This window comes from Triticum dicoccoides, chromosome 2B (assembly GCF_002162155.2).
Source record: "Triticum dicoccoides isolate Atlit2015 ecotype Zavitan chromosome 2B, WEW_v2.0, whole genome shotgun sequence".
Lineage (NCBI taxonomy): Eukaryota > Viridiplantae > Streptophyta > Magnoliopsida > Poales > Poaceae > Triticum > Triticum dicoccoides.
Genome location: NC_041383.1, coordinates 767,337,191 through 767,363,508, shown reverse-complemented (window position 1 = coordinate 767,363,508; position 26,318 = coordinate 767,337,191). Strand labels below are relative to the sequence as shown.

At 42.0% G+C, this 26,318-nt stretch overlaps 2 long non-coding RNA genes across 2 annotated transcripts; both read right to left on the bottom strand.

The window, feature by feature from the left end:
- Nucleotides 1-9,574: 9,574 nt before the first annotated feature.
- Nucleotides 9,575-11,392, bottom strand: LOC119368669. Its single transcript, XR_005176712.1, has 3 exons — nucleotides 11,304-11,392; nucleotides 10,619-10,688; nucleotides 9,575-9,660 (listed from the first exon to the last, which is right to left on the bottom strand). It is a non-coding gene; the product is annotated as an uncharacterized LOC119368669 (long non-coding RNA).
- Nucleotides 11,393-16,593: 5,201 nt separating this feature from the next.
- On the bottom strand, nucleotides 16,594-19,747 carry LOC119368668. The gene is made up of 3 exons (XR_005176711.1): nucleotides 19,648-19,747; nucleotides 18,990-19,114; nucleotides 16,594-16,822 (listed from the first exon to the last, which is right to left on the bottom strand). It is a non-coding gene; the product is annotated as an uncharacterized LOC119368668 (long non-coding RNA).
- Between the last annotated feature and the right edge of the window lie 6,571 nt (nucleotides 19,748-26,318).

Below are 26,318 nucleotides of genomic sequence, written 5' to 3'. Positions count from 1 at the left end.
TTGTTCCCGTGGATGATAGGAGCTGATGAGTGCATGGCGTCTCTTATATTCGCTCCCGTACTCCCAAGCCGGTGAACCGAAATGAACAGGATGCACAGTCGATCGACATAACGCAACTTAATTATGGGGTACATGCAATTAATTCTTTGATCTATGATGACTGTACAGCAATTTATCCACCACCCCGCGGTGGGTGTGCCAGTATGGAAAACAGAGAGTGAAGCATCTCCAGTCGTTGGCACTCGAGGGGTTTCAAAAAATCGCCGCCTGGGGCCGATTGGGTTCCCAGCCGCCGCCCCCAGGTCCCCCAGGCGTTGATATCGGCTCAATTTTGGCGTAAATTTGTTTGCTTTTGGTTTACTACAGTGCAAAATCGGCCCGGTATCGGAGCAAATCGGCCCATATTTGCTCTGCTTCGGCGCAAATGCAACAAATTTTTTTTATCCCGTATTTTATCAATAGAAATCAAATAGTTCAACAACAAATAGTTCAATACAAATTATATAGTTCAACAAATAAAAACTCATATTTTATCACACGTCGAGCTAGGCGTTGCCCTTGAGCCTTCATAGGTGCTCCATCAGATCTTGCTGCAGTTGTTGATGCACCTGTGGGTCTCGGATCTCCTGACGCATATTGAGGAAGGCAATCCATGTTGCCAGTAGCTGGTGATCAACTTGGGCAAGAAGATCCTGCCTGTAATATGGTTCAGTGTCAAACACCGGCTCTTCCTGCTCGCTCTCAATGATTATGTTGTGCAAGATGACACAACAAGTCATGATCTCCCACATTTGATCTTTCGACCATGTCTGAGCGGGGTACCGGACAACAGCAAATCGAGATTGGAGCACACCAAATGCCCGCTCGACATCTTTCCTGCAAGCCTCCTGAACCTTTGCAAAATGAGAGTTCTTGCCTCCTGGCACAGGGTTTGACATAGTCTTCACAAATGTTGACCATCTCAGATAGATGCCATCTTCTAGGTAGTATCCCTTGTTGTAGTGTCGCCCATTGACCTCGAAGTTCACCGGAGGAGAATGACCTTCAACAAGCTTGGCAAAGACAAGAGAGCACTGCAGTACGTTGATGTCATTGTGAGTTCCTGACATACGAGAAAAGGAGTGCCAAATCCAGAGGTCATGTGTGGCCACTGCCTCAAGTATCACACTACAACCACCTTTGAAGCCTTTGTACATCCCCTGCCAAACAAATGGACAGTTTTTCCATTTTCAATGCATGCAGTCGATGCTCCAAGCATCCCAGGAAATCCTCTTGCTGCATTCTGTGCTAGAATCCGAGCTGTGTCTTCAGCATTGGGTGATCACAAGTATTGCGGTCCAAACACTGCCACCACTGCTCTGCAGAACTTGTAGAAACACTCAACGGTCGTGGACTCGGCCATGCGCCCATAGTCGCCGAGTGAATCATCGGGAGCTCCGTATGCAAGCATCCTCATAGTTGTCGTGCACTTCTGGATTGAGGTGAGTTCAAGTGTCCTGGCGCAATCCTTCTTGCACTTGAAGTAGCTGTCACACTCCCAGATGAAATTCACAATCCTGAGGAAAAGCTTTCGGCTCATCCGATAACGGCGCCGAAATACTTTGTCGCCGTGCAGTGGAGCGTCGGCGAAGTAGTCAGAGTAGAGCATGCAATAGCCTTCTAGTCGATGCCGATTCTTTGCTTTCAACCGCCCCGGCGCCGAGCCACCTTGCCGCGGCTTTGCATTGCTCGCGAGCAGGCCGACCATGGCAGCGAGGACCATGAGATGCTCTTCATCCTGGACGTCGGCATCGGCTTCCTCCTCTAGCAGCGGCGCGAGCGCCTCCTCGTTCTCCGAGTCCATCACCGAGTAGGCAAATCGCCGAACACTTGGTGGGCGTGGTGGGCAAACGGTCGCCGGTATCCCGCCCTACGCGGCCGGAGCGCCCAGGAAGGTGCTGGAGAGGTTGCCGCAGTGAAACCCCTCTGTTCTGCGGTGGGGAATGGCCTACCTAGCCGTGGTGGGCGGTGGGCGGCGCCGCGATCGGCAAGGTAGCGGGAGGTCGCGCGGGGGTGGGAGGCGAATCTGGCCATTTGTCTTGAGTTTTCGCCTGACAGTGTGGCCTAGACGTGGTTTTCCCTTCCGCCGGAGCCCTCGAGTGCCCCCCCCAGTGCGTTGGGTTCGGCCTGGGATCGCTGGGCCCAAAAACGGGCCGAACCGGCCGATTTGGGCGTCTTAGGGGCACGATTGGGGCGATTTTTCGGCGCCGGCGCAAAAAAACTCGCCCTGGGGGGCCTGTTGGGGGCGTGGCTGGAGATGAGCTGGGGTCACTTGAGAATCATTTTATAAAAACAAGAAACTATTTTAAAATAAAAACAAATTCACAAGTACACATACTTTTGAACTAGGTACACCTGCAAACTTTCATATACTAGAAGAACGCCCGTGCGTTGCAACGGGGCCACATTAATTTTAAGTGTTCAATATTACGACATTGGTGACCTTTTTTACCATCAAATCCTCACACACACTCTCTCTCCCCCTCCCTCTTCCTCACTCTCTCTCCCTCTTTCTCTCTAACACACACACATAGCCTATTCTCCCCGCCAATAAAACTTACTCAATTGGCAATAATGTGTGGAGTTGTCGTGAGCTTGACTGAACTAATGGATAGTGTGATATATTCCACAATCATTTAACAATGAAAATTTAGAAATGGGGAGATTATGTAACACCTCAAGTCGTTAGCTACAGTGACCTCCACCTAATGATGCCATGTCATCAGGCTTGCTAAGCCAAACTGCCACTTGATAAAATCAAAGCCCAATTCAAATTTAAAATAAAGTCAAATAAATTATTTCGTCAAACACTAAAACTAAAATGTTCACCATATTCTATAAATTGCACTGATCTTTGACATGTTGAGCCCAACATTATTTGACCCAAAAATTAAATCTTGTCAAATTAATAAGAGGTCCAACAGTAGTTAAAATAACCAATTAAATATAAACCTAATTTTATGTATTTCCTTTTGGCCCCAAACTTTTGTGCCACCTAAAAATATTATGCTCGAATTGTGTGCATAGTTTCACAATTAACAAAATCCATTTAGTTGATCTAAAAATAAATAGAAAACGGTGTTAAAAAGGAGAAACGGGTTAGAATACATTAAAAACCAAAAGGACGGTGAAAAAGGGGATTCCCCTACCTCTGGGCCTTGCCACCGAACCGGCCCAGTGGTCCAGTGCCCGCACGGTTGTCTTCTCCTGTTCCCCGAGCCCATCGCTACAGAGCCGGGCTCCCGCCCGACCACCTCACCGGCATCGAAGGGGAATGGATAAAGGTGACGCCCTGCCTCCCCTGCCCCCATGGCCTCACTCCTCCTCGACGCCACCTCCCAGACCCACTTTTCCTCCTCGCTCGCTCGATCCCGGTGATCTGGACGAAGTCAGATGCCACGGCCACCATGACCAACCCCGTCCACACGGCCAGTGCCCTCCCTGCTGGCTAGGAGCTTGTCGAGGAGCTCTGAATGCCTCCGCTACTTCGTCTGCGCCAACGAGATCAAGTCCAGCACCCCTAGATCGACGTTGTTGCCGTCTTCCTCAACCTTCGGCCACCGCGACATTGCCGTTCGATCCGCGCTGCCCCGAGCTCCCCTGTATTCCCCTAGGGTGCCATTGACACCGCCGTGATCTCCTCTTGCCTTTCCCCAGTTTCCCCTCTCGTTTGCTCTCGTTAGGTATTTCGCCGTGGCCGAGAACTGTCGTCCGTCATGGCCATTGCAGGGGTAGCCACTGAGCTCCTCGGATTGACCCCGTGGCACATGCCCGCTCCTATGCGCGTCCATGCCCGAGCCTTCAGCTCTTCTTCCGCGCCCGCGGGGCCAGTCCCTATCTGGCTCTCCATGCCCCGCACGTGCCATACCGCATCTGTCGCGCCCGCCGTTGCCATCACGCTCGCCACAGCCACCGTACCACTGTGCCCCACGCGACGCACACCCTGGCCGCGTGTCACACTCTCGCTGGCTGCGCTTGCCCCGTCTGCTGCCGCCTATCCCTTCGCTCGCCCCGCTGTCGCGCCCCTACCTCGCACCGCCTCCTATCGCGGCCATCTTCTGCCGGCCGCCCCCTCAGCCACGCCGGCCGCATCTCTGCCCTCCACCGTTGGCCGCTCGCCTCGCCTGCTGCGTGCTTCTTCCTGCTGCTATGCGCTGCTCTACCACTGGTACGCCATTGCGCCATGCCCTCGACACCGCCCTGGACAAACGCGGCGGAGGGATTGTCAATGGAGTACGAGGAGGAGGTGGCGGAGAGGTGTGGAGAGGCAAGAGGTCTAGGGTGGCGTCAGCTGGCTGTGGTGGAGGTGATTATGCGAGAAAGAGCCGAGCGGAAGGAGAGGTCACAATTGGAAAGAATCGCAAAAAAATCATAACCCGGAGATCTCATTCCAAAAAAATGCTAATATCGACGGAGGGATGATTTCCTTCAATAGGTGGAAAACATAGGAAATATTGGATGTTATCATGGAAAGGTAAAAATTTAGTAAAGTTAGAATTTTGAACTGATTTCTATGCAAATGGGGTTTTATTGTTTGGTAACATGATATCAGTACCTGCCCGTCTGTGACGTGTCTGATTAGGAAAGTTTGCAAATGTTAAAAAACTATTTATTGGGAGGAAAGTTTATGACGTGTCTGTTATTTGTTTCCTAAAACAAATTTCACTAATGAGAGAAATCTATTAATTTAGATAAGTTAGGAAAGTTAGATTCAAATCTATTATTTGTTTCTTAAAAATTTGTTATTTGTTTCCTAAGACAAATTGAACCAATAAAAGGAATTAATTGATATTAATAATTTAAGGAAGTTAGATCCGTGATTTGTTATATGTTAGGAAAATCCTGGTTGTAATAAAGAGTGGAGAGAAAAATAAACCGATGGACCAGGATGGGAGGGGGGGTGGGAGGAGATACGAAAAAAACCCAGCGAAAATAAACGGTGAAGACTATTCACCAACTGCTACATTAGGAGTAGAGATACAGATCGCCTAGCAGAGGTACTTCGATCTTGGTGGGGCCGGCAGCGCCGCAGTTGAAAATTATCGAGAGTGAGTTGTGTGCTCACTTGAGAATCATTATACAAAACTAAAAACAAATTCAAAGTAAATAAATAAATAAATTCACAAGTACATACACTTTCGAACTACGAGCTCCGAGCTCCGTCCCATAATGTAGGACGGAGGGAGTATTTCACAAGCCTCAGAACCATATTACCTACAAATATGATCGTCCCCAATGCTACGGTCACGTGGAAAGAATTACATTGATACATTTCCCCCAAGAAAATTACACAGATACATGTAATGAACCTACAATGACTACACAAGGAGTTGACGGGTGATTCAGTAGTTGCTGTTGCCACTACTGATTTTTCTTTTCTTGAGATGGTACTAGCACATATGTCGGCACGTTGCAACGGGAGGAAAAATAATATACATTTAAAGTTAATGAAAATTATACGTGCAAACAAAACCCTGTGTGCACATGAAAAAGAAACATTCAGCTTCTCGCTTTCGTTGGGTATGAAGTAATCAATCCACTATTTTTCCATTCATTGATCGAGGGCACTTAAGAGTTTTGTTACGCCATCCTATGCCAGAAAAGCCCCATGAATTATTCAATCTAGTTTCCTTTCAATTGAGGAGATTTAAGGTATGAAGTTTCTGAATATTGTAGGAAACATGAATGATTATTAAAATCATGAATAATTTTTTGAAAATTATGTACAATTTCAGAAAAACATGAATAAAATTTGAAACAGGAACATCTTTTAAAATTCACAAAGCTTTGAAAACACCAGTTTTTTTTAATCAAAACATGGGCATTATTTGAATTTATGAACATTTTTCTAAAAATGGGAACATATTTTGAAAATTCATAACATTTTTTATAAATGTCTATCTTTTATGCGCGAACTTTATTTTGAATCGTGAAAATTTCACTAAACCAAGAATATTTTGGAATTTGGAGCATTTTGAGAAAGGCCATTTTCTTTTAAAAATCCCTGGAATTTGCAAAACAATATTTTTTAAATGCGAAACTTTTTTCAAGTTCCAAATATTTTTCAAAATAGCAAAAGGAATTTGGAATTCTGAACATTTTCAAAAAATTGTATTTTTTTGAAATTTTGAAAGTTTTTTGAGAATTTGAGTTTATAAAATAAATTATATAAAAAAACTTGGAAGGGAAAAAGAGATAGGGAAGGAGAATATAAATAGAAGTAAAACATAGAAACAAAGAAAAATGGGCCAGCCCATTATTGGTTTGCTGTGCGAAGCTTTGACTATTTGTCGCCCTGTGAGAAAAATAGAATTTTCCAGCTGCGTGGGCAGAAAAATAAGTGGGCTGGCTTCACTGGGCCACAGCGTGCGGCCCATGTATGAAATTCTGGAAAAGCCTTTTCTTTTATAGCACACGAACACATAAGATTTTAGTAACGCCTCGGATAGAATTTTTTTTTCTTTTCAGCGGTGAATGGATGAAAAAAATGGCGAAACGCACCTTGCTTTATTAGTAGGTAGGTATAGATATAGATTAGCGGATTGAGACTATCTCAGATGATTACGTTCTCTGTGGTGAAATTAGCCCATATGGGTTTAAATCTTAGACTTAGCACTGGTGCTTGCATTTTTTTGGATTTATTTCAGTCTTTCCGGTGATGTTCATTCAATCGGAGTAGACATTCCCATTGGCTACGAAGGTGCGGGAGAGTATCTTGTGCTACCGAGGCTCGGGTGCTATCGTGATACGGGCTCCTGGGCCGTCGGATTCTCATATCACCTGGCATTTGAAAGCTATTGGATCTGCTGGACCTATCCGTAATTTTTAGACTCCTAGAAGCCTTTTTTTTACAAATGTTGCAGAGTTATCGGGAGCCATCTGATATGAGAATCTAACGGCCAGGAACTCGTCTCACAGTAGCGCCTGAGCCTTGATAACACTAGATATTTTTCCGCGAAGGTGCTTGTATCTCGAGATGACGTGCCAGCCCAGTCACTTGAATATGCTCATATGGATAGGGTGTGATGCGTGTGTTCATAGGATTAGTGCGTCTGCGTATGTACAGTATTAAGAAGAATATTAACATTGATTCCTTCGGCTAGATCTCCCTAGTTATTTTGTATTCTTATTATCTAAACCACTGCAAATTTGAAAGAAAAAAAGAATTGAACACAAAAGGTTGTACATTTTCAATGCTGTTTCACCTGCTCAATTTTAATTTATCATTTTCTAATTTTGGAGCTCTCTTGTTCAATTACGATGTTCAATTTTGGATATGATTCATGATTTTGACCAGGTCAACTATTAAGATTGGGTCAAGGATTTCTCAATTTAATTGGCAACAATCAGCCCATAATAACACATCAGTTGATATGACCCCAAATGCCGTCGCTAAAAATATTATTAGTAAGGTGAACCAGAGAAATACTGAAAAGTATATAGTTTCTGCAAGACGCTAGGAAAAAAAAGAAACAAGCTACTGATATACGTTGCAGCAAGACGACAACACATATTTCTATTGGACATGTTCCTGTTCAACTTGTTGCACCGGAGGACGTCGAGCCACGATTTAGAACTCCATTCAGGCAAACACATCTACATGAGCATACAAGGGAGTAGTACTAGTTTGTTTTAGCCTTTTGTGATCAGTGCGCCATTTTTTTAAATTAGTTAATTAGTGATTATACTTTAGATAGGAGAGAGTTGGACTAGTACTTTACTAGACCGGGGTCGCGCCCTGGCGCAAGGGTGCCGGTCCTAACGTTTTGGTTAGGCATGTAATGCTAAGTTGGTATTAATCCAGGTTTAGCATATGCATTTATACAGCATGATAATACAATGAAGAAAAAACGTTGAATTGTGATAAGAGCGAGACAGAATGGTGCTTAAGGCAGAATCAATTTATGTGCTTCATAATCATCGGGCACCTGGTGCCCGGCTCATCACATTGTCCCAACGCTTAGAAACCATTTTGCGTTACCAGAGGAAATTAAAGTGATTGCTCAGAATGGATTAGTCCAGTCCAGTAGATTTACATCAAAAACAGGGCATTGCCAATGGGTAGGACATCATATATACCTAAAGTATGGCAAACATGACACATTTAGTCATTACAATAATATGTCTAAAGGAGTGATCCAATAAAGCAGTGTCTGGTATTTATCAGGGGAGGATGTAAACCAATACAAATCATAAAAGTGCAGTACAAAATAGGATACGGTTCAATAAGAACCATCAAAATTCAATATAAAGAAGAATATCTATCTTAGTATTCAGGAGTGGTCGAGTAGCGAATGGTTCTATGTTAAAAGACAATGCATCATATATTTGATCTTACGAGTCTAGATGAAGTAACCACTGCCCGGTATGATTGAGATGCATCAAGTTTGTCACAAAGAAAAATACCAAAAAAAAAATAACATGGTTTGATGGATCAGGATTACAGCAAGTCATTTATATAGAACTGTATGCATCCCATAAGTAGAAAGACCATCTTCGGGCACTTCTAGCATCAATTGGCTCTGCGATAGTACTGCAAATAGAAAGTGGCACCGTTAGAACATCGGTTTTTAGTTATGGATTACATAAGTATGGCACAGGGTACTCAACATAACACAAATGGTTTGGACGTATAACTATGGTCCAATAAGTCTCAACTTTAACTCGCCCATGTAAGAAAGCAACTTATAGTTGAATAATTACAAGGAAGCATCAATCATGTGCATACCAATCAATATTGCTGGATTTCTACCATCATATTAACATTTCGCAATTACTGGGTCCAGGTAAATATTTATGCAAGGACCAAAAAGAATTTGGTCTCGCTATTGGTAGAGCTTAAAGAACAACAAAGTAATGCAGAAAACAGAAACATGGGACTGTACATATTCTACAGAAACACACCATTATACCATGTAGATACAACACAGATCAATCAGAAGGGGCAACTACTGCTCTGTCTATGAGAGAAAGAAATCAAGTAATATTGCGGGACAATGAAAACTGATTGCAGGAACAAAAAAGCTATTCTTTCATTATGTCATTCAAGGAAATACCTCAAGAGTTATTTACCTAAACAGTATGCGTGCCTCGCTGCTTGAAGAATCATTGATAATGAATTTAGAACATTAGCTCATGAATCAAAGGATACATGATTTGTTGTCCTTGCTCTTGATCAGCACAACAGGCGCTGGAAGTAGCCACTGACACCATAAATAAATGTTAACAAATATGGCTGGAGGTTGTACTTGTGCAAGAACTAAACATGGCATGCCTGCTGATACTGAGCACATGAACTGAATATATTCTAGGATGGACAAAAATAATTTTTGTAATTAAAAGCAACTTTACAAAAGCTGAAATACAACCAGGTCTATCATTACAAAAGGTTTATGAAGTTATGGTATGCCTTTTCAAACAAAATGACAGTAAGGAAATAAATCGGTGTTAAACCAACCACCTCCATGTCACCTTCTCACCTGCAACGTATCACATGGCCCATTATAGGCAGTTCGCACAAGGGCCTCTAGAAAGCCAGGGCCGGACCTGAACGTATAGAATCCATGGGAAAACTCACCTTAATCGACTGCATGAGGTTGGCCTTGTCCTCGAACCTGAGCTCTGCATCAAAGCCATTAGAGAACAAAACTTAGTCAGTTGTTTCTCGGAAAAACGAAGGGATACAAAAGTATTCTTAAAACCGTTGGTCACAATTATCTTTATTATGATCATTTAGCTTACGAAACCTATTTAGAGGCATCATGTCAAATACAATAGTACATCTGCGCTAAGAATTGCAAAACATGCAGTCTAATGCCCAACACATCGGCACTAAAGCTGGTAGTTGCAAACCAAAGTCCAAAACCACATTGTATGAGAATTTATTTATACAGATAAAGAAGGGAGAAAATTATTCAAATAAGCTATTATGGCTATTGAATTTTATAGACAGCTAATTTAGTCCAACTCTGAGCATTTAGTTTTGCATTAGCTATTGATAATAAAGCATGGAACTAAAGCAGACAACTCACAGAAAATTTGTATATCTTCAGTAACTTTGATCATATTTTGCATAAACTAAAATCAACTATAAAGAAAACTTGATAACGTCGTTATCGGGCTTGAAGGAAATCACTTTATTCGCTTGGGGAAAATTGCTCACATATGAATTAAGAGAGATGAATCTACATCCTTTTAACACACCTAATGCTTAACTATGCCAAAAACAATTTTTTAAAATTGCATGTTAGTTTGTTCAGAATTATGGGCATGACTCCCAAGCCATTTTGGGTACATCACTTGGACTAAAGATGCCATCAGTTAGTACTGTAGTTTTTTCAGAAGATCAGAAACATAATAAGAAAGCAAAAGCCAGACACAGTAGCTATTAGGCATACTAATAAGTAACTCCATTCAAATGCCTTGCCGATCAACTTCCTAGGTGGCAATTCATATGAACCCGGCATAAATAGTCTGTGAGATACACAACATAGAATATTTTTTGTGTAGACAATGCACTCGTGACTTTGTGAGTAGGCAGGTGATACAAAGGTGTTGTAGGAGTATATTGGAATTTTACCTTCGCTATCACTGATGCATATCGGAGCATCTTCCCTCGACCCTTTCATGATGTGGTTGCTGCCAGTGCTCTAGGAAGAATGAAGTTGTATTAATAATAGAAAGGAGATCAAAAATTAAAGCTCAAGCAATCATTACCATTCGCCATAGAAGCCTGCTCACTCACAACAATGCAACTGGAATAAAAAATATATCTAAACGAAGAGCAGACATGTTACAGAGATAAAAGTCACAAAGAAGTGAATATCTTTTGGAACTAACAATATAAATAGAACCAAGGAAACATGTGAGTTATTCCATAAATATTAAGTTAAGAAATCAGCAAGCACTATGAGCCATATATCATGCAACAATATCCAGTATATTAAAAGATTACAATGCTAGGGAAAATCATGGGAATAAGACTACCACAACAGGTGCATTGCAAATATGATTAAGATAGACAAATCCCAAGGACCAAATCTGCTCTTAACATTGTGGTCTATTGGTACCATTGCAAATAGGCTAACCCACTTTTGGAGCAAAATATAACTATATTTGTTGGTATAATTGTAACATACAACATTATTAGTTCAGATCTATAGGACCAAATATGTTATAACTACAAACCAAACTTGTAGTGCAAAAGCAAAATGTAGAAGATCTCATAAACCAAGCATGAATATTGCTTGATTATGGAGACATACCCTGGTCAACGCAAGTGAAAAAATGAATCAATGGTGTAGCTCATCATGGCGAGTGATACAGCTAGAAGCATAGATCCAATCGCCATTCAATCGATAACTTGCGGAAAAATAGAAGTAATAGTATCACAATGAATTGAAACAAGCCATTCAACCGATAACTTGCCGGGAGCAAGTCTTTCTAGTATAACAAAGTGCAACTTAATCTTAACAAGATTAGATCAAGGACCAACAAAAAACAATAAAAAATAAAGAATAACTCATATGCAATAAAGGTATGAGAGAAGAAATCTTACATAAGACGGCTACAAATACTGGAGCATAAATAAGCAACACCTATAAATACAAATAGAAAGGGTTCATGGTTCATTGCACAGTGGGCTCAGATTCGCCTTGCCTCGATCATATAACCTACCCCTGTCATCTCTTACCACCAGATCAATCTGTTTATACAGTGGAGCTGCCCTGGTTATCACTCAACAAGAATGACCATCCAAGGACAGAACAACAAGTATCACAGGATCAAAAAGAATTCTAGAGACAAGAGGGAGGATCCAACTTGACACCCGCATGTGCCTCGATTACTCAAAGGCACACTTATTTCAGCCACGGTTAATCATCATCACCCTAGCACGAACGACACTGGTCAATTTAGCAAATCCAGGAGCGTAGCTATACGACCAGGGCCCCTTTTTATACACATGTGAGCGAAATGACTAAAATGCCCTCGGCAGGGCGGCGTAATTACGCGCGGTGGCACGAACGAGACGGTAACTATTTATTCCAGCAATAACTTCTTTTATCCGACGGACAAGATCGATCGGGAGCAATATCCAACGGTCCAGAATGCATCAAAAATTCGATCCGATGGCTGAGAGTCGCTGAGCTCTAAGGAGCCTTGTAGGAGGTTTCATCTCTTATTTTTGGATGGACAAATCCAGGAGCATAGCTATAGGACCAGGGAATACACATGCAAACCAGAGCATCACAGATTGGACCAGGGAATCCCGTACAGTAGCCGAAGCAGAGGAGTAGGAGGAAGATGGAGCTCACCGAGGGAGGTCGTAGCCCAGGCAGTACTCAGTGGGCGTCGGGGTTGCGCCTGAACGCCATCCAACTGGCGAGGAACCACGTCGGAGTTGCGCCTTGCGCCGTCCCACCGACGAGCACGAATGCCACGGGCATCGAAGCGGCCAAGGAGGTCAGGAGGTGATGTGTAGCACATCCAGGAGCACCATTACGGGCAGAGCAATTTTTGGAAATTTACTTTCCTCTAAACAAGGAAATCATTAGAACCCCTTCCATCATTGGAGAACACCGAGAAAAGAAACAATTCGGTAATTAGTAGATGAGCATATACCAAAACTTTGTCCAGCACTAAGAATCGATACATAAGAGAGAATATATAGATACATAAGACAGAAATAGACAATCCCATACTCCCAAGAACTCAGCAATGCAGTGCCATGCTAAGAACAAAATTAAACATGTTTTTTCAGTGAAATTTGAACACCCCAAAATAATCCTAATGTGAATTTTCCATTTTAAAAGCTCATATTACTTTCTCCGGTGTAACACGATGTAAAATAGTTTTCAATGATTCCTTACAGATGTAAATGACAGCAAGAGGAAAATAGCATCAGACAACATAGAAGCCTAGAAATCATAAGTACTTTCAGCAATCATTCTCGTGATTCATCTTCTTTCAAACCACTATCACACAAAAACTCGTGAAAGTATGGGTACACCTCCATCACCAGTATTCACTAAATACTTAACATACATAAGCAACAACTTTAAATACAAATAAAAAGGGTTCAGGGATTGAAGATTAATTCCATCAGCCTGCTGGAGGTGCAAATAAAAATTGTTTCGGATTTTACAAATAAAACATAAAAACAAAATACGTGATAATTAATTCCGATCAGATTGTTGTAGTGATAGGCCCCTTTTATGGGCAGTGCTAAGAATCAGACTACTGATATTAAGCTTTCCATCAGACTACTAGTCAACCATTGGATTGATGCAGCCTGGAACGTCAGATTAGAGAGGTGGGCCTAGGTAGTTAGTTTGCATGTAGTACTAATTGTGATTTGTTTCCCGTCAACTACTCCCCAGAAATCACGTTAGACACTATTTTAGCTCTAGCCCCTTCCTTAATGATTCATCTTACGTACTTTGAAATCTGCACTAAACTACTCCAAAGAAAACAGGTGCATCTGATGCATGCTGTTGGCCAGTTTTTGTGACACGGAAGCACATAATATGGTAACACATGCTAGCACTAGAACAATTCGTTTTGCTTCTATTTCCTAGCAAATTTGCTTCCATATCAAACTACTCCCTCCGTTCCAAATTACTCGACGAGTAATTTGGAAAGGAGGGAGTATATTGTTTCAACCTGGTGAGACTAGTAAGTGTGCACGTGCGACGCACGTATAATTATTGGTTGTATTCAAATAGATCCAACATGTGGTAAATAAAAAGTTGCTTTGCGTCTTGTGGCGTATAGGAAAGCTTGACAACGCATGAAACGATGAATGTTCATATCCGGTACCCACAAAGTCACAAACATACATAAACTGGAGAATATAAATCAACCCATACAGCTCGTAATTGCATGCCTCCGTTTACTCTTTATATGCATCAAGATGCTCTTGACGTGTAAATGTTTAGTTCATTCTGCACGAAGTGTCAAAGCACTAAAAATTCAAAGCTAAACTTGGCAAGCAACATACACAATTCTACAATGTTTCCCCTCTTTCATCTGTGTTCATCCTCCTCCAAGCCAACAAGCTTTCATACCAAAATGCAAAAAGAACAATGCGCTGAATAAGTACAAGGTAGACACAGGAAAACAATAGTACAAAATAACATCCCGGAACACAATGGGGACATATGGAGAAGCACCAGTTGTAGAAAAAAAAATGCAAGTCATGACCAATTTTGATAGTTTTTTCTTTACACCCACCTATGTGTAATACTATCAAACAATAAAAATAATTTGGTGGTCATTAGTTCCTAACCATTAACCGAATGAACAGTGAAAGGACCTTAAAGTATTTATACATAGAAGAATAGTAAAAATATATATTTATTTATAGATGGTTCATGTGAGAAGAAAAAAAATCACATCTTGCAATTTAGACCATCCAGCCCCTTTATGAAGTGAAAGAAGTTCCAAATGTAACAACTTAAAATAAACCAACTCCAACTGTACAAGTGTTACAAATTAAGAAAAAAACAAATAATGTGTTGATGACACATGTAAACGACATCTGCTAAGAAACACCGAAGATATAAAGATAGCACACTATTGGTTAGTAATGCATAGAAACCTTATTTTGAAGTATACAAGTCAGCACAGGCACGCCGTGTAAGTTCACAAGAGACCATAAATGCTGGCTGGTCAGTTGTCTTACAAGCAACATAAATTACCGGCACTCCGACATCATCCCCTGAGAAGGGGCGATCGGTGCGACACCCTCGGCGGTTCACGAATTACCGGCACTCCGGCGGCGTCCCCTGAGAAGGAGTTGTTGGTCCTCGACTCCTTGTCGCCATGCCGAGTGGAGGCCAGTTGTGGTGGTTTTTCTTGGGAGAGATAGGATCGTGATCCAGGAGGTCGAGGTGATGGATGTGCAGGGCCGTCGATGAGGGTGGCCGAGGTGGGCGACCGCACAGGCCCCCCTAAGCAAATGGGGCCCCAAAATCATTAATCTGGCGCTAATTATATAGCATGTCACGAATGATCTCATCAGCCAACGATTCCTTTCCTTCTCTACGCACCCCTGCATGCATGGGATTTCTTACCTTGATTATCTCCCCTGCATGCGTCTGATTCCTTTCCTTTATTTTCCCCCACATATAACTCTCTACTGCATGTACCATTTATTTCCGGATCTTCTAGCGCCGTAATTGCATGCATGATGATTAGGGAGGAAAGGAAATCACGTTGGTGAACGCTCCATTCGCGGGGCCAATTTTTTTAGCTTAGAGTTTGAGTGGAAACAATCTTTCGAAGGGAATCAAAGAGCTGGGAATAAAAAAAGGCTTAATATTTTAGAATTCCCTAAAAATAAATACACACATAATAATGAGAAATAAATATCAAAGGGACTTGTTTTAAATAATAAGACCCTATTTATATATTTTTTGTGATAAGACTTTTGATCTATTCATCTTGAAGACCCTATTTACATTTGATGATCATATAGTGCAAGTGTGTAACATGGAGTACTCCGCACGATCCGATTCACGCCATGCGATCGGTTGGTCAGCACAGTGATCAATTCTTGGGTGATATATGTGACGAGGAGTGCACATTACACAAATTGATAGCCAAACTGTGGCATATCGTTTTTCTGCACTGAGGCCCCAAATTTAGCATATATATTTTTTGCATCGGGGCCCCAAATTCCCGGAGACGGCCCTGTGGATGTGTCAATGTGTGCAAATACCTGATTAGTTTCCTAATAAAATGTGATCATGATCAGTTTCCTAATAAAACGTGATCATGATTAGTTTCCTAATAAAACATGATCGTGATTAGTTCCCTAAGAAGACGCGATCATGATTAGTTTCCTAAGAAGACGCGATCATGATTATAGTTTCCTAATTGATCGGACGTGGAGTTTCATATGGTGAAGCACGGTCAGTCGATGTAAATTGTTAAGTGCACACAAAGCATGGATTAGGTTAAGGCTAGCCGTTAGATTAAGTTTAGTGCGGTCATAATGAATCCGTGTACGTTTTACAGGGTGCATGTAAGAAAGTTTTTATTTGATTGTTTAATAGTAGTGAAGATTATTGTCCAGCGCGACCTTTTATTTTGTTTATACTGCAGAAATTTTTTCTCGGAATGACCATAGAAGTGTCTGCAATGTAACAATAAAATGCTTCGAAGAATACAAATGTATGATTTTATCAAGCACCTTCTCTTTTACCATTGTGACTAATAGTTTCAATTAAATTATATTGGGGCTTTGCTTCCCAAGAATTTGGTATTTGCGTTCAAAGAAATAGGAATTTGCTTCCAAAGAATTTGGTATTTGTGTCCAAAGAAATAGGAATTTTCTTCCAACGAATTTGGAACTTGCATCCAAAAAAAGGATGATTTGCTTTCATATACAACAAAAATGACGCATATGACCAGGTTTGCATCATGCTTCCATAGATATATATTTTGCTTTCATATACAAGAAAAGTGAATCGTGCTTCCATAGATATATATTTTGCTTCTGATCATTATGATACTATTTTCATATATCAGAGAATTGTTTCCATATGAACATATATTTGTTTCCATCATAAAGTTAAAAACATAAATTTTAAACTATATCGGATATGTTTCCACAATGGTGAACATTTATCTTGATTAAACAGAGAATTTGTTTCCATGGTGATCATGAAGCACTGCACCATCTACGGGCAGTGACACAATATGCAAAAACACGAAGACATTCTCTGGCATCGTTGCCTTGTGGAAAGACGCTGCATCTTACTACCTTCTTCTGTGCTTCCTGAAATCCAAGACATAATCATGGGAGAGAGTTAACAAATTTCGATGAACATATCCAGTAGCAATGGAGAAGAACTCTACAATGCTTAAAATAGTGAACAGGGAAAAAAAACTATGCTTCCTCCGTTCATTCATGATGAATTAATGAAATTTCAAGCTAGTGCATCAATCGGGACTTGCATGTGCTTCACACTTCTTACCTACCTGCCGCGTGTGAATGTGATGCTGAGACACATCGCCTGGTAATCCACCATTCTGCATGGCGTGAGAGGTTATCCCAGTCGGCCTCGTTTCCGAACCGAGAAGACGCCCAGGCGAGCTGGATCAGAGACCGAAACTACAGGTGGAGCAGCGCATGAACTTGACGAAGTTAAGCACGGCAACGAGGGAGGTTACGAGCTCGTCGGTGAGCAGGTGCTGGGTCATTCTCGGCGTGGCCGCTGGAGGAGATGGCGCATCGACGAGGTGGAACGGAGGCCGTGGATGGGGAATGGAGATCTCAGCGGCGAGGGGAGAGAGATGGGTTGAGTTAGATCGGGATATTAAATTCGGGGAGAAATTATGGGGCGTGGGCCAGAAAATCGGGTGGTTAATATCTTTGAGTGCATCTGTCAGTCGTGAGATCAAAATACAAATCAACGGCGTCCGACGGGTCTGACGAATGCTTCTCATCAACTGTATGCAGGGAAGTGTTGCCTTTTATCATACTCCCTCTGTAAACTAATATAAGAGTGTTTAGATTACTAAAGTAGTGATTTAAACACTCTCATATTAGTTTACGGAGGGAGTACCTATTAAAAGAGGTTCCTATATCAATTTGGTCTAGTTCATGGCGGACAGGAAAGTCACTGCTTTGGGTTAGCCATCGAGCTAGTGAAATATGCAAAAAAAAAGTTTTCACTTTCTGCCATTGTTATTTCTTCTGCGGTTAAAGTGTTTAGTCTGCTGGTGCTTAGAGATAACATGCTGAAATGAGCGAAGCGAGCTATTGCGGAATAGCTCATGGTTTACAAATATTCTGTGTATAAACTTGTATAGAATACATTTTTTAGCAAGGGAGACAGTAATCCTATTATTTAATGAGACAAAAAAGCAATGTCCAGATAATATCATACACAAAAAGTCCATGCATCAACAATTTATTTCATAAGCTCACATCGCGTATAGCGGACCAGGAACAAATAGAACAAAAAGGGACCAGCTGAGGCATAAATCTTAGGGTATGCCAAACTGCTACTAATTAGAACAGGGAACAGCGCCATGCCAATGAACTTCAAAAGGGACCAGCTGAGGCATAGATCTTAGGGCATGTACATTTTCCATCTTTATCTTAGATATAAGTAATTTTAAAGTTTCTTGACGCGACCCACAACACATCATCATACAACTGTCCATGGTTAAACACATGGTTTTCAGGCATATTCCAACAAAATTATGTGCAGTGCTAGCTAGAACTTGTAGGTAGATGCGTCTACATGATATAATAGATATATACTCTTCTCGAGTGGTGGAACTGCACCACAGGCAACCTGGGATCTTACACCCTCTTGCACTTAAAGGATGCAGCTGAAGGGCCGGTTACTTGGCATGTCTTGGCGGGCCCAAAAAAAGGAGCGAAGATACGAGGTATGGACAAAATGTTGTATTACATGGTTGCTCCTATTTACGAATTTACTATTGGTCAAGACATGCAGGCTCCTATTTAAATAATGCAGATACGAGGTATGGGCAAAATGTTGTATTACATGGATGCTCCTATTTACGAATTTACTATTGGACAAAATCTTACACCCTCTAACTCTACATTATTTAATTAAACATCAGTAGAAGTCTCTTCTATTGTCTTCAATGCTGAAAAAACAGCTGAAATACATGCAGGCTGATGCAACTAACTGAGAATAAAGGTTAGTATAAGTTTCCTAAATAAATTTAGGTTAAAAGGTAAATCAACTAAAGTTTTTTGTGTCTGCTATACACTGGTATATGGAATCAGTAACCCACACACTCTGCTCCAACCGAACAACAATAGTTGCTTTCTTTTAACGCAAAAGAGAGATATGTCCCAAAATGCCTTGCTCAAGAACCAGCAAGGCATCATGTTGTGTTTCCCACAAAGACCATGAAGCATATAAAAAACTAAGCATAGAAGTAGACACGAACTTGGTTACCTAGACTCGAAATGCAGGGCTGGCGGCTGCTCACTTAGGCTCGAAGTAGCTGTCTGTCGTCGGGTCATGGATAGTAAGGCGGGATAGATTCGTTTTGGCTTCCTCTCCCTTTGTGTGGTGGCCGCCTGAGCTCCTCCCGCCGAGCGTCAAGGAGGAAGAGATCGGGCAGAATTAGTGAGTGAGAATTTCATAATGCAAAATCGGTGAAACTAAAAACACATGCTATAGTTTGAAGTAAAGAAGTAGCATATGCATTGGAGACATCATTGTTTAATTTACTGAAGTGGCATTAAATTAAAAAAAACGCAGAAGTGGCACACTCCAAACCAATAAGACTGAATTAATCTAAGAATATTATCATTACAGAGCAACGATTTCTGAACTTGCTGTCTTTACCTGCTCTGAATTACTGATCCAGTAATCATATCATAATCATCACTGATTATTATAGGTCTCACTTTTTTTTGCAAAACTCCACAGACTGTCTGTATATGGCAAGGTAATGACGATAGACGCTATGGTTGCAGATACACAGTAAAAGATCATGGTGAAGTATAAATCCCAAAACACATGCTCTTTCAAATAAATTTTGAAACATAACAGCTTGCTACTTGAAGGCTACTCATGGCTTGGCTGTGTGGATTTTAGAACCGCGTACCTCAGGTGGAGCATAGGTCGACGTTCCGGCGAAATCAGTAGAACAGGGATACTGGATGCTTCCCTAGAGGGGCTTGAGCCTGTCTTTAATGTATCAAACCTGCACAAAGAAGAATAAGCATTTACCTTTTAGTGAGGGCTTCAATCTTGGAGACAAATAAAAATATTTAGAGTTCACAAAGTGTCTTTTAGTATAAATTCCATGAAAGACTACAGTCATACTCATTGCATCGCTTATCTAAAGAAACATTAAATATTTGGTGTGAAAACATGTACTTTTTGGAAGGAGATGTTTCCAATACAACCACTGCTACAGAGAAATTTTGTGGCAGGAAGGCAAATTGAATTAAGAATAAATCGGACATGCTAATTCAGCCAATGAAATACATATCCCCTCTGCACACATATGGACTCACAGTATATATAGACCTTAAGTACACTCCATCTGCAGTGTACATGTTCTTGGAATACACACACGACCTAGAAATATACATCGACTTGAAATACACACACCAGTCTGCATTATTTATGGACCCAAAATACACACACCAGCCTGCAGTTTTGGACATGGCTCAGTTTGCTACAAAGACTTGGAGTACTATCCGAATTTATGCCCAGCTATTCCACTAAGGCACTGTCAAATACTATTTTTGGTGTGGTTTGTTATTTAGTTAATTTGCTTGTCTCACCAGTTTGGCTAACAAATGTCATGCTATCAGTCTGAGGGGATGAACAATTCATCAACTGAAAAAGTGTAATCTAGTTGCTTGTACTAGTCTCGATCATGGCAGGTAATATTTAGATCTAGGGTAGATGGGGGGCTCACCAGTGCTGGGTGGGAGGTGAAGAGGGAGGGGTGTTGGCCTGCTCCTCCACATCCACCTCCTCTGGCTGATCTACATGTTGCACCTACAGAGACGGGATGAGGCAGGGAAGGTCGAAGAACCCGCAGCAGCTTCCCCATTTGCCTTCCTTCACATAACAGCAGACACTCACGCATCAAAAAAAGAAGAAGAAAAACCAAAGGAAGAAAAGGTGAGGAGGGATCCATACCGAGGCTCTTGGAGGGGATGTTGCGTGCCCTACGCCGCCACCTTTGCCTCGCGTCGCTGTTCCTCCTTCCCTCCGGCGGGAGCCAGGGCCGGGGCGGGGGATTAGGGTTTGATCGTTAGGAGGGGGGAGAAAGAGGTGATGCGGGAGGAAGAGGAGAGGGGGCGGCACGAGTGCGGGCGGAGCAGACAGGCGCGACATGGGTCGCCGGCCGGATGAAGGAGGTGATGGCGGCGGGGAGCAGACGGGCGTGGGCGCGGCAGCCGCCGCCGCCGTCGCCGGATTAGGAGCGAGTGAGGGAGGAAGGGAGGCGGCTGCGGGAGGAGAGGAAGCGAGCGAGGGAGGAGGCGGCTGGGCGGCACGACAGGGAGGCGGGCTCGGGAGAGAGGTGAGGCGGGAGGAAGGAGGAGAGAGCGGCGGCATGGAAGCAGGAGAGGGAGGCGCGGTCGCGGGAGAAGGAGGCGGCGGCTAGGTCTCCACTGAGCCATGGGAGCCGGCCCTTTTATACCCCATGCGAGCGAAATGACGAAAATGCCCTCGGCGGGGCAGCGTAATTACGCGCGGTGGCACGAACGAGACGGTAACTATTCATTTCAGCAGTAACTTTTTTTGATCCGACGGACGAGATCGATCGGGAGCGATATCTAACAGTCCAGAACGCATCAAAAATTCGATCCGACGACTGAGCGCTGAGCTCTGAGGAGCCTTGTAGGAGGTTTCATCTTTTATTTCTGGATGTTGCATCGTGTCTGGTTAGTCAGCTTGAGCTGATGTTCTTGTTTAGGAGTCTAAGCCAGGTCGTATCTGGTCGGTCATTTAAAGGTCTTGGCGCTGCCCTTGTATCGCTGAGTTAGGTTTTGAGGTTTATTAAACAGACGAAAATCCGCCAGGTTCCGACAGCGTGCTTCCGCTGAGAATCCGATCAGGATTTATGCTCATTAGATGACCCGGTGCGCCAAATGGCGCAGAGACCCATTTAAAACCATGTTCATGTTGAGAAATATTTACCTTTTTTAGTAACTTTATGTTTGATCAAGGATAGAGACCATGTCAACCCCGAAGTGTTTTGAACGTGTATTTGGACAATGTGCCATTTGGTTCTATGTTACCCAAGTAAGGTGCAAGGTCCAAATTCAAGCATGAAGAGTAATGATTCTAAACCTTTTGTAACGTAAACCTTTGCATTTGTTAGTAACTTCGGGTTTTAGCAAGCACTGAGGGTAATCATTCTAAACCTTTTATATGAAAAATTAAGGAATACCTATGTTCAAACTATATACTTTAGCATGTGAAACTAATTCAAACTGTGCAAGTTGAAATATTTAGAGACCGATCATAAAATTGCCGGCTCCACTCTGCTGCAACTCGAGGGCCGACTTGCTGCACCTTCCCCACATAATTGGCCAGAAGGTATTTTAAAATTTTCAATTGTCTACATTAGTATTTCTTAGACACCATATAGGAGATGAGTGAACAAGAAAAAAATTGTTAAATGAAAACTATGTACCTTAGCTATCTAAGGCTTATGAAAACTGCAATCTTGAAAGAGGAAAACAACATTAGAAATCTTAATGTTGCTGGTCCTGAATAGTGTATTCGTCTAAATATGTAGTTGATCACCTGGTGCAAAGTAAAAAACTTCTCATGATATGCTACTGGGAACCTAAAAGCAAGTGATCACACATACAAACATTCCAAAGGAAAATGCATAAACTCACAACTCAAACAAACTACTAACAGGACCATGTATGATTTTGCAGCTTAGAATCTACATAAAACAGAACAGTGCAGGTAACCTCTACCTAAATCTCACTACTAACTCTATTCAAACATTTATTCTTAGATCATCCGTACTCCTTTTATGTACAAATCAATGCAATATCTCTGTCTAAATCAATGCTAATGCATGCACATGCACAAGTCTGAACTAAACAACATATATGATATAGCATAATTATATGATCTAAAATATATGCATGATCTGTTGGAACCGCCAGTCCCTTGCCTTGTCTACAGCTCGCCGCAGCTCTCTCTCTCTCAGTGCTTCAGCTCAAGCGATCAAGAGAAGAAGGAGAAGGGTGGACACAGGAGGTTCCCGGTGCTCATACACCGCCGCCACTACGGCCTTGTATTTTCTCCTCGAGCCACAACTCGAGTGCACACCTATTACAACGTCACCGTACAGGTTTTATACCCAGGGCCAGTGACCGGGCACGTACCCTCACTCCCTGCTCTCTCGCATCCACGATCCGCCCGCCTCGCTCGCGGCAGCGACGCGCTCCAGCGCGCAGCTCGCGGCTGGCTTCCAGCGGATCATGCACGAGATCCCCGTACGTTTCGCCAACAGACCAGGCCTCCCACGACGTATTCCGTGTACATGCACACACACGCTCAAACGCTACCCACGCACGCACACACATGCCTACGTACACCCACGCCACGGAGGCGGCCGTGCCCGACTCGCCCCATGCACGCCCATGCGCGCGCCTGGTGCTCCCGACGCGAACGCCGCCATCCGGGCATGGCTTGCTACTATCATGATCAGGGGAGGAAGATGGTGAAGCCAAAGATGAGCAACTGAGATTGGGGAACGACGACCGGCGAGCAGCAGCCCATAGTGATGGTCGGCTCCATTCGACCATGACGCGAGTAACGCCGGAGCTCCAGCCTGAGTGCTCCTTCCCCATGCCCGTCCTACTCATCCTCCCCTGCTTCTCCACACCAAGCATGAAGACCACACCAGCCAGGCTCTCTTATGGCGATGACCTGCGCCCGATCCAGAATCCTTGCTGCACAAGGAAATAGATGACCCGAAGCAGTCCAATAATTAGTAGCATCAGAGATCTCCATAGCGCATTCAGAAATATAACGGTTTACATTCCGGTCAATGGCAGCATGAAGTCCAAAAGCATCAAGTGAAGCAAGAAGAAAGGTTTAAAGATAGTTCAAGGTAAAGAAAATCCTTAGGGTTATTTACAACAATTTATTTAGGTTGCTTTCATAAAGCATAGTGCGACACCATCCAGTTAACAATATGAAGTGGATGGCCGTCTCAATTCCTTGCTTCATGCGATGAACAGATCTGTGTAAAAATACACAATGTTAGTTACAGCATGGACATAATGTGTTGGAAAGTTGACCGAAAATGGTAATTATATTACTTTATCATAGGTTATGGGAGTAATCACTGCATATTCCATCGGTACCAAAGATTAGCTAAAATAACCCTTTTCTAAGAAACAAATCAACAATCTATCTGGTGTAGATATATACTATAGATGCAGTGTTTTTAGCAAACCAATTAGCTTTACACTTAGAACTGAGCTCAGAATAAAAAGGGAACTTATAATGAGAAAGGAGGGAATTTTATAAGCATATTAATCTCTACATCATAGACTCTTTTTGAATCTGGACCATTATTAATAATTTAACATGTCATGACCTATTTTGTTCTCATGTCAATGGATAGAAACACCTACTCACACATGTAAAAAGGCTAAAGCTACCACTGAACCAAAGCTATGGAGAAACTTCAATTCTAATGTTGTGTGAAATAACCTTTTGTCAGAACAAACCAAGCCTATGCAAAACTGTCATGCAAATTACAGAATAAACTTAGTAACACAACTATTTGTTTGTTTGATGGCAAATTTTAATTCTACGAACGAAAGCAAAATGCTGAGAGACTTATCAAGGGATACCTGAATTTCATTGGCATGTGCAATTTCTAGGAGTAAAGAACTCTGTTGCTCACATTCATATACATCTACTAATCAAGAATAGTCTACAAAAGTGCATGATAAGATGTAGTCTGAAGAAAACAATTATCAGTATGCCCAAACCAGAAAATCGATGTAATATCTTGTAAAACAAATATCAAAATCATGCCCAATTTCACCTTTTAGGGATTAGAGCAAGATTCAGAAATAGAACCATCCTTATTAAATGCCCTCTGCTCTGAACCACAGTTTCAAAATGATTCTGAAAGTACAAATGCCTAAGGCTTCTTGATGTAAATTTGTAACAAATATGAATCCAATGTATGGAGAAATAAGACAGAGGGCAATTTTTTTTGCTACTAAGCTGTATCTTGTATGAAACTGCGCCCAGATATAATTGGTATCAAACAATTTGGTTCCAGGTATTAAAAGGAAAAGGTAACCTCCTTATTTTTCAGGTAATATCAAATATGTGGGTCTACAGAAGATTTAATAGACCTATAGAGTTAGTTTCTGAGCTACCAATTTAAATAATTTAATTAGAAAGCTAATCCCACGACCAAAGTGTGTCTGTATGTTGTGCTAACTACAATTTAAGGCTTGAAGAAAATGTACATATATGTTAGGCTACGTAACAATGTGATGATTGTATGCATCGATTGATGCAGAGGCCGGAGGTTTTAACCTCCTTTTCCAAAAAAAACGTGAGCCATTCATTCAGTAAAAAATTGCAACCAAGTATAGAACCGGCAAATTAAACAACATTTGGATCCATCCTCTAAGAATAGCTATTAATCAAACATCATACCTTGCATCGTTGGCATAAGTTGATGGCAAGCAAGGACAACAAATAAAAGTAGATCCGCTACTTCTAGTAATTCTACCAGACACCTGCATGGAGAAAACATGGCATCAGAGGTTAACGATCAAACACATGGCAAGCATCAAGCAAGGCCATCAACCATTTAAGTAATAATACAGGAAAAGAACCACCATATATGTGAAGGAGCGAGCTTTTGTGAAATAGAACATCGCTGAGGCAAGTTGGCTAATGCGTTTCAATTAGGATAGGATGGGAGTGACAGTTAGTACTTAGAAGCTCTCTTGATCCTCTTAAGAACTTAAAAGGTCCTTTCTTTTCTTTTCTCGACAATACGTGTTGGGAGACCAGCTCATGAACAGAAAGCATTCCAGCAAGGATGCACATACTTAATATGATTTGGCTCATAACATAGTTGAAATTCGTTGTCTCAATAGTGCTTCACATTAATTTTGATAGAAACATATTTCACATTAATTTTCGTAGAAACATATTTCACATTAATTTTAATTAAAAGGAGCAAGGGCATTTCCTCAATGAGATGGCAGATGCAAGCAATTGTGATCAGCAGAAAAGGCTAAATCGTCAGGGTGCCGACGGCATAGATCAATGGAATAAATGCTCACAAATGAAATAACAGTGAAGATGATATGAATCTTGACTCTGGGTTGAACAAAGTAAATGGGATAAGCTTACCTTGCCGCAGAGACGATTGACGCCCAACTTCAAGAAAAAAGGCGAATACGTCAAGCAAAATCTGCAAGGGAAATCTTAATTCAGACATGGTACCACCTGGACATAGCAAGACATCATCCAGATGTCTAAATTGCGCCTCACCTGCTGGAATCACCCTCGCCTCAATGAAAGAAATATAGCCCAGTTTGACCCCGAATATGAAGCAAAAAGACATAATGAGACATGCCGAACCTGCAATGAATGAATGAATTGTCTGAACCTACATGTCTTGACTGTCGCCTTTCTACAGAATTACTGGAAGGATTTTAAGGGAAGCCATTGGGAGAAAAATGATGAAAGAGGGAAGAGTATCTGGTCGGCTATAGCTGATCCTTTGCATGAGGTGCA